Source organism: Canis lupus, chromosome 4 (genome assembly GCF_048164855.1).
Source record: "Canis lupus baileyi chromosome 4, mCanLup2.hap1, whole genome shotgun sequence".
Lineage (NCBI taxonomy): Eukaryota > Metazoa > Chordata > Mammalia > Carnivora > Canidae > Canis > Canis lupus.
In genome coordinates this window covers 71,989,734-72,007,275 of record NC_132841.1, presented here as the reverse complement: position 1 = coordinate 72,007,275, position 17,542 = coordinate 71,989,734, and the positions used below count along the sequence as shown (strand labels likewise).

Here is a 17,542-nt window from a genome sequence, read left to right as displayed (position 1 = left end):
CCCTTTTACCTAGATTTAATAGCTACATTTTTCTGTATTTGCTTCATCTCATTTTTGTTATTTTTGAAATATTTAAAAGTAAAGAAATGCATAACTTTCACTTTGAAATAAATATAGACATTTTCCTATATAAATAGAGCTCCAGTTATTCTAACAGATTTATTTAGAACTTCTTAATATTTCTAATGATCATTTTATATTTAAATTTCCCCAATTGGCTCTCAAAATGTATTTTAATGCTGGTTTGTCAAACATAGATCTAATAAAGTAATGTCACATTTATTGTGTACCTCTCTTACATATCTTTTAATCTAGAACAAGGTTTCCTTTCAAACCATTGTCTTTCTCATAATACTTTATTAAATGGTCTGTTGTACTTCATAAGATTCTTCCTCCCTGAATTTTTTTGTAATTGCTTCTTTATTGTATCATTTAACTTATTTCTTTGTCTCAAGTATTTCCTGTAGAAGATCCAAAGGCTTGATCATAATCTCTACTGTATAACATCAAGTGCATGTATTGTCTACTTGTTGCTATTTGTGACTAGCAATTAAGATTGATCCCTGGATTAAGTTGGTGACATCTGATTCCTCCATTGTAAAGTTAATATTATGTTATATACTTGAGATAAGTAAGAGCTTTGTGGGGAGATAGTTGGCAGCATGGAAATATCTAGATTCTTACCATTGCGTCACTTAATGTTTTGCACCCATTGATTATTCATACCTGACTCAGTCCTCTCATTGAGGGTTGTGAGTTGGTGATTTTCTGAATTCCATTATTTCATCTACATTTATTTGTTGATGTTCTTCTAAGAGAACTTTTCCATATTAACTTGTGTTATTTGGTTACACTAAAATACAGTTCTGCTGTTAGAAGGCAGTATAAATACTTGGTTATTTAACTACCCATTTTTAGTTCAGGGGTTGGTAGTGATAAATGAGTTGTTGCTGTTATTGGTGGTGATGTTTTTCTCTTTTTCCTTTTTGAGTGGCAGGATTTATGACTTTAAAATTTTCATGTGTTCCAGTCAGTTGTAGTCATTATTCTTTTTGATGTTTAAATTGTCCCACATTTGGCCAGGGGAGTCCTTGATTGCTATGTAGTTTTGGCATGAACTCATTAGACTTTAAAAGCTTACTTATTTTCCTGGCATAACATGATGTAAGCTTCCTGGTACATTCTTTTCCAGGTCCTAGAATCAGCATTTCCCTATGGAGATCTTTTTTTTTTTAAGTGAGAGTGGTGCTTAGAGGCCAAATTTGAATATTATACCTGCTCATTAATAGTGGGGTATCATTCTTCTTGACCTTTTCAGTGAAAAGAAGTAGAAAATACAGATGTGTGTGTGTATAAGTGACAAGGTCATTTGATATTTCCATTTAAAAATTTTAGTGAACTTTAACTTTAGAATATTTTATAATTTACAGAAAAGCTGCAATGATCATCCAGAGTTCAGGTATACCCCTCACTCAGTTTCCTCTATTATTAGCATTTTATATTATTATGGTACATTTATGACAAGTAAACCAACATTGGTACATTACTATGAACCAAACTCCAAACTGTATTTGCATTTGACTGTTCCTTCCACTAATATGCCTTCCAAGACACCATACATTTAGTATTCATGTCTGTTTAGTCTTCTCTGGTTTATGATGGCTTCTCAGTCTTTCTTGTTTTTCCTGATTCTGACAGTTTTGAGGTGGTACAGTTAGGTATTTTCTAGAATGTTTCTTGATTTGTTTTTTTTTTTTTATGATGTTTTTCTTATGGTTAGACTGGGACTCTGGATCTTGGGGATGAATATCACAGAGGTGAATTTCCATTTGCTGTTCTTTAGTAAAGAAGTAAGTAAGTGCTGCTCACATTTGGGAAGTAGAAAATCTAAGCTCCACCTCCTGGAGGGGTAGTATTTACATAAACTACTTGGAATTCTTTGAGGAAGAATTGTCTCTTCTTCCCCATTTACTTACTTACTTACCTGCTTGCTTGCTTGCTTATTTATTTATTTATTTATTTATTTATTTTTAAAATATTTTATTTATTTATTCATGAGAGACACAGACTGAGAGAGGGACACAGGCAGAGGGAGAAGCAGGCTCCACACAAGGAGCCCGATGTGGGACTTGATCCCGGGACTCCAGGATCACACCCTGGACCGAAGGCAGGCACTAAACTGCTGAGCCACCCAGGGATCCCCATTCCCCATTTATTTATATGTTTAACCAGTTATTTCTACCAGTCTTTACTCCTTGATATTTATTTTATATCTTGGGTTATAAGCCAATATAATGTTATTTATTTTGTAGCCATTGATAGCTCTTGCAGTTTGGCCCATGTAATCCTTTCTTTGATAGGATTCTTTTTTTTTTTTTTTTTTTTTGAGTACTTTTTACATTTTGGTACTTTTTTTTTTTTTTAAAAGATTTTATTTATTTATTCATGAGAATACACAGAGAGGAGAGAGAGAGGCAGAGACACAGGCAGAGGGAGAAGCAGGCTCCATGCAGGGAGCCCGATGTGGGACTCGATCCTGGGTCTCCAGGATCACTCCCTGAGCTGTAGGTGGCGCTAAACCGCTGAGCCACTGGGGCTGCCCCATTTTGGTACTCTTAAATGCTCCAGACTCATCTTGTATTGTCCCTGCCCCAGTCCCAGAATCAGTCATATTTGCTAGGAGAATGGTATCTGAGAACAGGATGTTGGTTCTTGGAGTGCTTGTTGCTCCTAGGAGTCAGGAGTTCATATCCATGTCTCTGACTCTAATCCAGTGTCTGTTGGTTCATTCTAGCCTTCCTCTTCCTTAGAAACCTTCACTTTCTAACAGTGAAAACCCTGATTTTCACCAAACATCATTTCTTTGTTTAACTGAAGTATGTGTATAAAACAGTTGCAGAATGGTTAAGCTGTATCTCTACTCCATTTTTTTTAAAGTCTCTTTTAACTTTTTAAATTAAAATTTCACACTGAGAAATTATTGATGAGATTATTGGTGAGATTATTGATTTGGAATTAAATCTAAAGGCAAGCTCTCCACTCTGTCATCCACTCAAGTGGGACAAATAGTGGGAGAGGCAGCGTGGCTATGGAGAATCAGGGCCCCTGCTAGGTAGAGCTGGAGTCTGTGACCCAAGCCAGCTCTTTAGTTCTACACAAGCCCCACACATGTAGCTGGAAGCTGGTGATACCAGGAGAGGCAAGGAACTGCAAGGCCACTGAGGAACCAGCCAATAAGTCAGGGCATGGGGAGCTTGTGTTAATAAGGAGGCCTCGACACCTTCAGCTGGTGAGTGCTTCTGGGAGCCCCTGCTGTAGATCTCTTTGGAATGGATCCTTTTCTGATTCCAGAAGGCATGATCTTTGAGGGAGTCAGTTAGCAGATACCTCATGACTGCAAGATCACATCACCTGGCTTCCAAGCACCTATCATGGGACTGGGGATGAAGGAAGAGATGCTAGCCCAAGGGAGGATTCTTTGGGTCTTTCTTACTGACCCCAAAACCTCAGTCCGCTGGCTGGTTCTCACATTACATTAGTTATATTTATATAGTAATATATATCATAGTTATATATTAAAAAGAGAAAAACTTACCTGAAGAGAAACTCCTGAAGGACCCAGGTGCCTCAGGAAGTTTATTGTCCCCTCACCTCCCTCAAATTCTTTTATAAAATCATCCAGGGTGAATGAACTTCAGGAAACCCCCCACACCCCTCACTTTCGCCCTCCTGTGTCCCCACGACCTGGACTAACCCCTAGCTCCAGCCCAGCGTATGTACTAACCAGTCTTATTACTGGCCATCTGTTGCAGCCATGGCTTTCTGCCAGATGCCCCTCTACTGTGTTCCTGGGGACCAAGTTGGCTGTGGGTGATGGAGGTGGGTGGGATCCAAGTGGCTTGGTGGCTGGATGGGGACCAGGCGCAGAAGGGGCTGAAGTTTGCAGGAGGGGAGCAGGTCACAGCTGTCATGGGGCTGTTGCTGCTCTGAAAGCCCTCAGAGGCATGACGCTTGGAGAACATGGCCAGTGGATCAGGCAAGTTGGGTGGTATGTATGGCAGGTGGGTTGCTGGGGGTACACGTGATCTGGTGGCGATGGTGGCTGTTGGGAATGGTGGTTTCTTAGAAAAATCACTGAGGGCGAGCTCCGCTGCCAGTGCACCACCTGCAGCAGCTGTTTGCCTGGTTGGCAGTGCAACCCACGGCCAGCATGAACTGGTTGATCATGACCTGGTGCCATAGCTGGTCCATGTTCACCAACATGGCTCTGGGCATGCACGTGATCCTGGCTGGATGATGTGGGAAGCCTGTGGCTTGTGCTAGCCAACAGCAACAGCCTGCTGCAGACCCTCACTGCCCACCACCCACCCAGGACTGTCCTGCCACACCTGCTCTAATTTAAATTTAATGTTATAGAATATTTATGTAATGTCTTTGATTGTTTTATACTTAAAATCAAAGATAGGACATGTTTTTGAGAAAAGACTTACTGGTCAAGAGAACAGAGCCCAATACAAGGCTCTATCTCAAGACCCCCTCAAGATTTTTCTATCACATGATAGGGTTTTCAACAATTTGTTAATCATTTGTCTTAAATGTTCAACCTTTTCATGTGATTGAATTGTTTTTTCATTGTTTCTTTAAAATTATTATTCTTACTTGATTTATAAATGTTAAAATAAATTTCCATTTCAGAAATTCACCAAAGATTCATAATTGAAGACAGAGTTGTTTTTGATCATGTATTAGAGATCATCTTCCCAAAGCCATTGTGTGAGTGGGCACATAGCAGAACTGGTCTGCTTTAGTAACATCTGAGATTGCACATTACAGATTTCTCAAATTGAGTTTTATGGGCATACTTTTATTTAGGAGCTCATGAATTTCTTTCATTAATTTAAAATTTTTGTTCTTTTGTTTTGATTATCTTTGGCTCACCCCTAGTGCCTCTATCTGTTTACCTGTGTTTTTAAAATTATTTGGGCTTATGTGCTATTTTCACTTATAGTTGCCATGGCCTAATGAAAAAGGAATGGAGACATACATCATACATAAATGCTCTGGTACCAAGTGAAGGTTTGTTTTGTCATGAAGTGATGTATGAACAAATTTTTTCACAGTAGTTATAAAAGAGACAATTGATGGGAAAATTGAGTCATCACTGGAACACAGTAAAATAGGCATGTGCTATAAGCAGGCAATAAATATTCATTAACTAGCTGATCTGAAGGTAGGTTAGAGGACTTGGGTAGGGGGATGTAATTAATTTGTTCCACAATAAAGAGGTTGTTTCATTCTGTATGATATTGTTTTAGCAAACATCTTAAAATTAATTTGAATTCTATTGGAACTTTTGTTTTGATATTTACTTAAAAATCACTTTTTTTGAGGTATAATTATATATCATAAAATTCATTATAGGTGTGCAATTCAATAATTGTTAGTAAACTTACAGAGTTGTGCATCCAGTAGTACCACAGTCTGATTTCCATCACCCTAAAATAAAGTCTCTTGCCCATTTGTGGTCACTCTTCATTTCCACCTCCAGCCTTAGGCAGCTGGTGATCTATCTTCTATCTCTATTGATTTGGTTTTTCTGGACATTTCATATAAATGGAATCATACAATATATGGTCTCTCGTATCTGGCCTCTTAGCATGTTTTTGAGGTTCATCTATGTTGTGGGACATATCTGTACTTTGTTCCCCCCCCTTTTTTTTTTAAAGATTTTATTTATTTATTCATGAGAGAGAGAGAGAGAGAGAGAGAGAGGGAGAGAGGCAGAGACACAGGCGGAGGGAGAAGCAAGCTCCATGCAGGGAGCCTGACGTGGGACTTGACCCCGGGTCTCCAGGATCAGGCCCTGGGCTGAAGACAGCACTAAACTGCTGAGCCACCTGGGCTGCCCCATGTTCCTTTTTTATGATCAAATAGTATTCCATTTTGTATTTATATATGTATTTATACACATGGCATTTTTTTTTGTCCATTTACCAGTTGGTGGGCACATTTGTGTTATTTCCACATTTTGGTTATTATGAATAATGCTGCTATGAACATTTGTGTACAAGTCTTGGAATGAGCATATGTTTCCATTTTCTTTCTTAGGTTGATAGTACCTAGATTGGGAATTGATATATCATATGGTAAATTTATGTTTAATATATTAGTAACCTGACAAACTGTTCTCCAGAGTGACTGCACCATTTATATTTGTACTAGCAGTATATAAGGATTCCAGTGTTTCTATATCATCACCATCATGTTACTCTCTTTTTGATGATAGTCATTCCTGTGGGTGTGGACAGGTTAGTGTTTAGTTTTAAAATTCATTGTGAATTTACAGTTTTATAAGACTTGTAAGGATAGGGACACTTGTCACATGTTTATATGCAGTTAAATGATAAAAATGATTTGTCATCACAAAATGATCTCTAATCTATTCTCCCATCAAAAGGAAGGTGTTATTACTCACATTTGAAAAATACTGACCTAAGACATTGAAAAAAGGTTCAATTGTGGAACAACCCTCAAAGTATGTAGAGTTTAAAAAGCACAGTAGAGTATATGTGTGTGTGTGTGTGTGTGTGTGTGTATATATATATATTTAAAGAATAGTATATAGTTTTTTTTAAAGCTTGGAAAAATATGTACTGTTTGCTTATATATGTATAAAATATTTCTGGAAATAACACTGGTTGTCTATAGGGAAAAACTGGTTATCTGGGAGACCAAGATGGGAGGGAAATGTGTTGTTACTTGTACAGTTTAAATCTTTTGAGTGTTAACTAACAGGTGTATATATTACTTATTTAATCCAGGAATAAATATTTTTATTTTGTTAAAGAACAAAGAAGATATCTTCTGTTTGCATAATAGTTTACGGAGTCTGGCTGACTTCTTTATATCAGTTAATTCTCATAACTGCCGTGAGTCATAGGTACATTTATTATCCCTATCTTACAGATGTGGAAATGGGGGGTTACAGAGATTAATTAATTAGCCTAAGGTCACAGAAAGTGATAGACCGAGGATTTGAATGCAGACATTCTAACTGTGGAGCATGTACCATTAATCATTGCGTTATACAAAAGCACGGAAGGAATTGAAACCATTTAGAATAAGTGCTATTAGAAAGGGTCAAGGGTGTGTGTATTTCCTTAATTCCTTTATTTGTAAGCCTTACATATGTCAATACTGTATTCACTGCCTGTGTGATATAACTCAAGTAATAATGTTTTGGCTTTCAGGGAAAGTTTTTTATTACTTTACAGCTGATATTTGTGCAGCATAATAGTTCATTTCACATAATTGCATGATAGATTAGTGATTTATTTAGGCATCTGTACTTTCTCTGTGTGCATTATCAATTAGTTTGAAAAAGAATGAAGATGGACAGAGATTCCCCTCGCAAACCTGGACCCATGATCTGTGTAAGAGTTGATGTGTAAGGAAGCAGAGTTACATAAATTTCAGTATTCATGTGATTGTGTCTCTTTATTTGATACGAGTTCATTAATTGAATTCAAGTTAATGACAACATATATTTGAACTTCTTATACTTATTAGTGAATTGTTAAACTTGCTTTATGACTTTATTATATATATTAATATGTTTCTAAGCTGCTAGATTTTGCAAATTTTAGAGTAACCATAAACCCATATATGACTTTTTCCCCCATGGACATCACTGATCAGTAGCATCTTTAATTGGGCTCTGCTTGAGATACAAGGTAGACTATCACATCCATCTATCCTCCTTCAGACTTGCATATAGCAAGCTTTTATTTATTTGTAACTAATCTTGGATATCACCAGTAAAAAGGAAAAAGCTGGAAAGTAAAATGCCTTTAGTTGTAATATTAGGTTGATAAAATTACAATCATTCTCATATGTCAGGATAGTCCTAAGCATGGATAAGACTTCTTGTGGTTTACTAACTGGAGCAAGGTTGTTGACCTGGTCTGTATGAAGATCAGATGAGGCTATGTATGTCAATAGAAAGCTTTAATAGGTGGTGAAAAGGTAGGTGGGAAAAAAGCACAATTAATATTCTCTGATAAACAGTATGTACCTGAATATATTTTCCTTTTCTCTTTGATATTTGCTTTGTAAAATTATATGATTTTTAAGGATTTTTTTAAACTTAATTTCCTGGGTTTCTGCTGCCTTCTGTAACTGTCATCAAGTTACATAATTTGTGAATTTTATCTTGTTAACTAAACATCAGTGAACTCTTGTACTGTGTCTCAACTTAAATGTCAGCTCCTCAAAAGAGCTCTTTCCTGAGCATCCCATCACAAAGTAGCTTCTCTCCATTGCCATTACTCTGTTCATTGCTCTGATTTATTTCCTTTACAGTAGTTAGCACTATCACACAATCTGTTTTTCACATTGTTTACTTGTATTCCAGTATGTGGAATAGTGCCAGGAAGATAATGGGAAGTTATTTTTTGCTAAATAAGTTGTAAATAGTAGAATATTCTCATATTTTTCTTAAAGAGTTTCTTGTAGGGGCGCCTGGGTGGTACAGTCAGTTAAGTTTCTGAGTCTTAGTTTTGACTCAGGACATGATCTCAGCTCAGGGTCGTGAGATTGAGCCTTGAGTTGGGAATCTCTACCTCTCTCCCTCTGATCCTCCTGCTTGTGGGCCACTCTCTCTCTCTCTCTCATATTTTTTTTTTAAAGTTTCTTGTTGTATAGAGTAAAAGACTATTTTCACCAAGTGTACCTACCTTTCATAAAGAGAGGAAGGATAAAGATTTCTTTTCCTGGAAGACCTAAACTCTTTGGCTTAAACCCTATCAGTTAAGGGTAAATAGGAACAGGCAGCTTTTGAAATCTATAGCTCTGCACTGTTGGTAATGCATTTTTTTTTTTTTTTTTTCTTTTTCTTTTTTTTTTTTTTTTTTTTTTTTTTTTTTTTGTTGGTAATGCATTGAACATCAGGCTTTAGGCTGATCTGTTTACCTCTTTTTTTTTTTTTTTAAAGATTTAATTCTATTTATTCATGAGAGACACACACAAAGAGAGAGAGGCAGAGACACAGGCAGAGGGAGAAGCAGACTCCATGCAGGGAGCCTGACGTGGGACTCAATCCCAGGTCTCCAGGATCACACCCCGGGCTAAAGGCAGCGCTAAACCGCTGAGCTCCGGGGCTGCCCTGTTTACCTCTTTTAAAAAACGAAAATAGGGCAGCCCGGGTGGCTCAGTGGTTTAGTGCCGCCTTCAGCTCAGGGCCTGATCCTGGAGACCTGGGATCGAGTCCCACGTCAGGCTCCCTGCATGGAGCTTGCTTCTCCCTCTGCCTGTGTCTCTGCCCCGCCCCCACCCCCCCATGAATACATACATAAAAAAATCTTGAAACAAAACAAAACAAAACAAAACAAAACAAAAAAACCCCCCAAAACAACAGCATGTATTCTTAAGGTAACTGGCTAATGAGTTTTATTGCATTTTATGATTTCTATTCATTGTGTATTAAAATTGATTGCCATTGAGCTATGATTTCCACTTTTGGAAATGGTGTTTGCATTTCTTGGCATATATGTGTTCATTCCTTTGGTTAAATAATTCAGAGTCAAAGAAAAATAATGCTTTTTTTCTAGTACTTTTCCCTTCCTAGATTAACCCTAGATTCAGAAATTAAAAAATTTCTGTTACTAGAAATTAGAATGTATGAATCAGTGCTCTAGCCATTGGGCATTATACACCATCTTCTCTGCTAATTCAGCTGAGCTTGTGTCATAACTGTCAATTTTAATGGAGTGAGGGGGAAACCTCACTACTTTCCCAGGCTTCCATTTAAGTGTTTTCCTTGCTTTCTTTTTCTGTAGCAGACTGATTTATGTAAAATTCAATTTATTAATTAAATATTACCATGGAGTGTGTGATGGGTAACAGTGTGGATTCTGGGTCATGTAAGTCTGAATTTGAATTCTGTCTTGGTCGGTTCATTTGCTGTGTGAGTAGGCATGTTATTTTATCACTTTGTTGGTTTCCTAGCCTACAAAATAGATTTAACTATCCATTTCTTCGGGTGTGATAATACTCCAATGCAGCCCAGTGTTGGGCACTTGGTTAAGCAGCATTCAGTGATATCAGTTCTTATTATCTTAGTAATTTAATGTGAAAGAATTTTAGTACAGATTAAAATTCTGAGGGTACAGATTCTCACAGGTTGATATCCCTCCTACCTTTCAAGTATTATTTCCTATTACTAAGTTTTCATTAGTAACATAAAATTGGATTGTACCTCTGTTTGGATAGTTGTTTAGGCTATTTTCTCTGCTGTTCTCCGTTCTTTAAGAGTACTGACTATCCAGTTTTGATTCTCTGTTTCTCTTTTCCATTTGCCTTTTCTTCTTTCAGACTCTTTATCTCTGTCTCCCCCACCTTTCCACCCCCCCATCTGTGAAAATCCCTTAAACCAACCTACTTTACTAAGTTCTTACTATAATTCAGTTCCTCATTGGTTTTAATGAACTTTTAAGTCATAGTTATTCAGCCATAATTTATTTACAGTAAAATTTATTCTTTTCAATTGTAGTTCTAGGAGTTCTGAGAAATGCATACAATCATACTACCAGCACCACAGTCAAGATAAAGAACATTTCATTATCCCCAAAGTTCCCTCCAGTCACTTTGTGGTTAGTCTCTTTTCCTGACAATGATCTGATTTTGTTGCTGCCTCTCTCTGTAGATTTTATCCTTTTCATTGCTGTGTAGTATTCCTCATATGAATACACTACAGGTTGTTTATCTGATCATTAGTTAGACATTTGGGTTGCTTCCGGGTTTTAGATATTTGAATGAAACTACTGTAAATATTTCTGTACAGGTCTTTTTTTTGATAAATGTTTTAATTTCCTTGACAAATAGAGTGAATTTGGAGTGAATTGTTGGCTTATATGCTATGTGAATATTAACTTTATAAGAAATTGCCAAGCTTTTCTGAAGTGTCTGTACCATTTTGCTTTCTAAGCTGCAAGGTATGAGTTTTAATTATTTTACATCCTTAGGTGTACTTGGTGGTATCAATACTTTAAAATTTAGCCATCGTTTTGGGTATGTAGTGATATGTAAATGGTTTTAATTTGAATTTCCATGATTAATGTGATGTTGAACATCTTTTTATGTCTTTCATTATATATGTCTTCTCTAGTGAGCTGTCCAAATCTTTTGCCCGTTTGAAAAATTGAGTTGTTCTTCTCAGGTTGGTTTATAAAGTTCTTTGTAAGATTTGTGTATCATAAAAATTTCCTCTCAGTCTGAAGCTTGCTTTTTATTTTCATAATAGTGTCTTTTGAAAAGCAGCCTTAATGTATTTTTACATATTGTTTTCTGTCCTTGCCTGTTTTCTGCTCTAAACCACGTGTTCTTGAAAGTTTTTTTAGATGGAAAGACACATTTAAATGTTTATTAAATAAAAAACATATTTAAAAAAATTCCCCTTTGTAATATATAACTTACATGTTTACATTTCAGTTACTAGGGAAAAATTTAGGAGGTTATATCTTGTGTATGGTGTACTCTGTGGGGGAAGAGAAGAACTTTCACTTTCTACTTTTCCATGACATGACAAACAGTATAATTACTGTTATAGTTAAAAGGATATTTTATGCTTAGGAAAACAAAAGACATAATAAAGAAAATTTAAAGACAAATTATAAACTAAAAATAAAAGTTGGAATACCTATTGAAAGTAATGGGCTGCTATCCATAATACATAGTTTCTGCAAATCAGTAAGGCAAGGGATATCTATAAATTAAAGCTGGTCAAAGGAAATGAATTAACAGGTAACAGCAGAATAAATATAACTGGCCAATAAATGTGAAAGTGGATACTTGACTTTACTAATGATAAAAGAAGGAAAAATTAAAATGCCAATGAGGTACTACTTGGGATTTTTTAAGATTGGCAAAGGAGAAAGAGATTCATGCTATCCAATATGGGGAGAAGGCAAAGATGGGATATCATTTACTAAACTTTTTTTTCTACAGAACAGTTTGATAATATCTATCAAGATGTAAAGTGTGGGGATCCCTGGGTGGCGCAGCGGTTTGGTGCCTGCCTTTGGCCCAGGGCGCGATCCTGGAGACCCGGGATCGAATCCCACATCGGGCTCCCGGTGCATGGAGCCTGCTTCTCCCTCTGCCTGTGTCTCTGCCTCTCTCTCTCTCTCTCTCTCCCTGTGACTATCATAAATTAAAAAAAAAAAAAAAAAGAAAAAAGATGTAAAGTGTGAATTCTGATGCAAGATTTGGAGAAAAAAGCACTTTCATGCATTGTACCTATATTCCATAGGTACCATGCTCCTTATTCCTCCTGCCTCTACAGTTTCTTTACAATCCCTCCCTTAGGGTTTACTTCAGGCTTAAATCTCACTTAGAATTTTGCATCAGTCTCTTTATGGTTTTCCCCACTATTCATGGTAAATCCCTGTAACACCTTCCTGATGCATTTTGACTAAAACCCAAATGCCTTGCCATGATTTATAATGTTTCTTGTGATCTGGCCACTGCCTATTTCTTCCCTTTTCTTATTATGCTCTAGCAGAATGGCTGAGAGATTCTTACACGGTATGTACTTTGTTTTCTGCTTAGAATTCTCTTCCCTACTCACAAACATGTAGCTCCTTATGCTTAGACCTCCACTATTTCTTTTCCAGAGAGGCTCTCTAATAAAGTAGGTCCTTCTCATATGTGCTCCTTCAACATGTTTTATTCATTGTAAAATCCTGAGCTCCTGTTATTCCACTACTAGAATTAAGACTTGAGTTATTTTTAGCATCAGCATTATCATAAAGGAAACTCAGAACAAAGACTTAGGTTTTGTGAGTCATGCTCATTGGTTGGCTGTTTTTGGTCACATTCCTGTTATCCTCAGAAGACATGAATATATACTGTACAGGTTTTTTCATTTCTTGCCTTTTGGATTGACTATCCTATATAACATGGAACTTGACTGTGAAATCGTATAATGTCATGAAGCTATTAATCTATACTTGATTGAGTGATAGGGTAATTTTATCACATTTCTAAACAAGAATATGCATTTTAATGGAAGGGAAGAGGTATAGATTAGCTTTAGTAAAATTATGTATATATAGTCCTGAATAGAATTTTCTCTGGCTTCAATTTTGTTTGATAGATACAGTATTTTGTAAAGTTATTATTAGCTTGCTAACCTTTGGTTTGTTTAAGCTGATAAGTGATATATTCTTAATTTTGCACTGGAAATCTATTCATACATTTAAAGCTAAAATATTGAAGTAGCTAATGACTTATTTTGGCATGGAATAAATTAGTATTTTCTGATATTCCCATACAGAAAACTTTGATGGTTCTATTTCAGGCCTCTTGCCTTCTTGCCCTCTTTCTAGAACTAGATAATATCCATAGCATATCTGGAAGGTGGCATGCAAATCTGAAACTATATTTTCTGTAATTATTACTACCTTTCATTTTTCAGAATGTAGTAGTCACATTTGACACAGGACTTGAGTTTTTTGAGTGGGTCCAGAAAAGCAGTAATTATTATTACCTTTCATTTCTCAGAATGTAATGTAGTAGTCACATTTGACACGGGACTTGAGTTTTTTGAGTGGATCCAGAAAATTAGAAAGGATGTAAGGATGTTTCTCATGAGTATTTTGGTTAGTAGATAATTAAAACATGATAAACTTACTAACTTGACTTGTAATGAATTTGAATTACTCAACATATTCCATTTGAGTGTATTCATTATAGTTGGCTACCAAGATTTTATACCTGTCAAATAATCTTTTTTTTTCCCTGTCAAATAATCTTAAAGAGATCTTGGAAATAAAGAAGTAATAATGATAGCAACTACTCATTTCACTTACTGTGTCAGTTGTCTTTATGTATATTATTTTTAGTCCTCATCCCAAGCCTGTAAGTATTATTTCTCTAGTTTTTTTAGTGGAAGAAAGTAGGACTCAGCAAAGTTATACAGTTACATGAACTCTGTCTTAGGACCACTAGTCACAATTTTCCAAAGATGGGGAGACTGAGCCTAGTGAAGCTGAAGGGCCTGTTCATCATCACACAGCTACTTAGCAGCGGGGCGAAGACTTAGATCCCTGGCCTCCTGACTCACATTCCGGTGCACTTTTCACTACATCAGGACACGTTGGCTCCTGAGCCCCAAGTGACAGCCCCAAACAGCTGTGTTTATCTGTCTTGCATGTCCCAGCTTGTTTTGCTAGCCTAGCAAAAACTACTTAAAAGGATCCTCAATCTTCACCTTCCCATTCCCCTCCACTTACACTCATATACTCCCACTTGCCCCATGAATAACTTCACAGAAAGAATTGTGCAATGTCACTAAGCCTTCCTCTGGTGTCAGAGTTACTCCCTGAGAGAACATTCACTTCCTCATGACTCCAGTTTACTGTCAGATTGGCTTTCCCTCTTTTCTCTTTGATCGGAATCTTAGTTGTTTAGGCAGGAATTTGAGGAGCAGATGTTATACCCCTTGAAGAAGCCCTTTAATTCTCCTTAGTACTGTGTCTAATGACTCTTAATCCTGTCCTTTTAACTCTGTAGCTAGCAGAATTAAGAGCGAAGTGGGACAGGAATGGTGAGCTTGATGCTTAACTTTTCATTTTAATGTTGACAAAGAGAGCACATGAAAAACAGTGACACAGAGGGAAAACAACGAGTTTGCCTATACAGCTAAAGTAAGGTGACTATTAGTGTGGAATTGTTGAGATTTTGTATTTCCCTCCAAATGTAAATAGAGCAATTTCGTAGAGCACATAGCCAGAGAAATGGAGCCACTGACTGTTTTTACTATCTTGTCTTCTTAAATTTTGCTGTTCTTTAGATAGTTATTTCCAAAGAGAAATAAAAGTGATTCACCAGAAAAAAACAAAGTGATCTCTTATAGTACTAGATCTTTTATGGTTAGTGAAGAAAATTGACTTCTCCAAAATAAGAGCACTGTTAACAAAGATATATCAGGTGAACTACTTTGGTAGTTTAGCAGTCTGAACTATCTAATTATCAAAAATCTGATCTACTTTATATATACACATATATAGAAATGTGTCTATATGTGTATATATACACATTTGTGTATGAATGTATGTATAAACAAATTGGACTAAGCTGCCAATAATTTTCTCAGTTTCTATTGATCACTTGAAATTTAGTATATCAATCAGGGTAGAGATAAGTAGAGAGAAACAGCAATTTGAAAAAAGGGAAAGTTTATTAAAAAGAATTACTAAAAGAGGATTGGAGAAATGAGGGATTGGCTAATAAAAAACAGAGTAGCCTAAAGAATATAGGAATAAAGATAAAAGGAGCATCTATTACCCCTAGAATGGAGATAAAGCATTTGGGGTAGGCCTCCAGGACTGAGATCCAGACATGTGAGAGAAGGCATTGACTCATTAAATAATATTTATTGCTGTGCTTTGATGGCAGAGCTTTTCAGAAATTTGTCTCACCAGAGTCACTGTTACAGCACTGCCCGAGGGAGGTGTTAGGGAAGCTGCTGGATGTTGCTGACTACCAGGTACTCCAGGAGCCTAGCATTAGAGAAGCTGCACAAATTGCAGGAGCCAGGCACTAGAGAAGCCATGTGGGGTCCTGGAGCCCCCTGAGAGGAAGGAGCACACTAGCCTTAGTGGGGAAAGCCTCTTCCTTCTGCAGTGTCTCCCTAGCATCTTCTACCTTCAAAACTTCATGCCAAAGGGCAAAGGAAAAATATTTAAAGGGCCCAAATTCATTTTTGCAGAGCAGGCAGTGAAGGGTGAATTTGCAGCTGTGAGGCAATAAATGAACAACTGACACATTTGGTGAAACATAGAGTTTTATTTCTTATTATGGGTGCCTCCTTACGGACTTACCATTTAAACTTGGCATCCTGATATGAATTTTGCTAAGGACCTCGTTCTTCCCAGCAATTAAGGAAGGATGCCATAAGGCCAGAGAGACGTTTCTTTGTAGGAAGGAAGGGCCTGGGCAGTAGCCTTACGTTTGCTTTTTTAGGTTTCTTTTTCATGAGCATCTGGTTTAGGAGCTTCAATTTCTCATCTACCTTGACCCTTTGATCTGGGGCATTGTGGTGAAATTCCTCACACTGTCACACATTCTAACTTCAGAGCCCAGACTTTTGTTTGAATTATCTTTGCATTGGAATTAGTACTTTGAATCAGTACATTAAAAAAGGATTTTTGAAGAATAAATATTTCAAAAACTATTAGCTAGAATCTCAGCATTTTAGAAGAAATGTTAAGTATAAATTTTGAGCACTAGTTTCTAGTTAGCGGTTGTTGTGAAGAAAAGCACTTTCATTGGTTAGTAGCTGATTTGGATTTGGCAACCAGCCAGGAAAAACAGGCTTAGCCAGATACACTTAAATTTTGATTTTTTTTGGTGTATATTCCATTTCTAGAAGACAAAATTATTATTATTATTTTTAAAGATTTTATTTATTTATTCATGAGAGACACAGAGAGGCAGAGACAGATAGAGGAGAAGCAGGCTCCATGCAGGAAGCCCAACGTGGGACTCGATCCCGGGACTCCAGGATCACGCCCTGGGCCGAAGGCAGGCGCTAAACCACTGAGCCACCCAGGGATCCCCAGGTTTTCTTTCTTTTTTTTTTTTTTTTCTTTTTTCTTTTGTTTTTAAAGAACATTTTAGTATTTCATTTTTCAGCTATTTTATGGCCAATAAGAGTCTTCTGTTATTCTAGAACTGAGACTGTTTTATATCTATTTCATATTGTTAACACCTGCACTTGTTCAGTGCACTAACCACTAACCATGTGTACTTATTTAAATTTAAATTAAATAAAATTAGCAATTTAGTTCCTTAGTTGCACTAGCCATATTTCTAGTGCTTGACAGAAACATGTGGCCAGTGGTTACCATAATGGACAACACAGATGTAGAACATTTCCACCATTGCAGAAAGTTCTGTTGGGCAGTGCTGGTCCTGTAATATGCAGAATGGTGATAGTCTCATATATTGTAGTTGTTGATGTGACAGCTTTTCTTTGTCTCAGAAGGTAATTTTTTTTTTCCAAAGATTTTATTTATTTGACATAGAGTGCAAGTGATCATAAGCGGGAGGAGTGGCAGGCAGAGAGAGAGGGAGAAACCGGCTCTCCACTGAGCATGGAGCCCAATGCAGGCTTGATCCCAAGACTCTGGGATCATGACCTGAGCTGAAGGCAGATGCTTACCAGACTGGGCCACCCAGGAGCCCCTGGGATGGCAGCATTTTTCGTTTCATAGTCCCCATGATACATTTTGTAAGCCTTTAAATTTTAGGTGTTTGGTAGATACATAGTGGTATCTCATTGTATTTTCCTTTGAGTTTTCCTAATGAAAACATGTTTGGAAAAAAAATGTTTTTAAGGTTTTACTTTTGTCTTTGGCTTTCAGCAGTTTTACTATGATGTGCCTGCGTGTCATTTTTGCTACTTTATTGAGATTTATAGTACTTATTGAATTGAATCTCTGGGTCAGTCTTTTATCTTTTTTCCCCCAAAAATTTGGTG

The 17,542-nt window shown here is 36.8% G+C and overlaps 1 protein-coding gene and 1 pseudogene across 3 annotated transcripts in view; one reads left to right on the top strand and one right to left on the bottom strand.

The window, feature by feature from the left end:
* WDR70 (WD repeat domain 70) overlaps positions 1–17,542 on the top strand; it is a 310,665-nt gene that overhangs the window by 75,969 nt on the left and 217,154 nt on the right. The window lies entirely within an intron of this gene.
* Positions 3,793–4,263, bottom strand: LOC140631628 (UBA-like domain-containing protein 2 pseudogene; annotated as a pseudogene).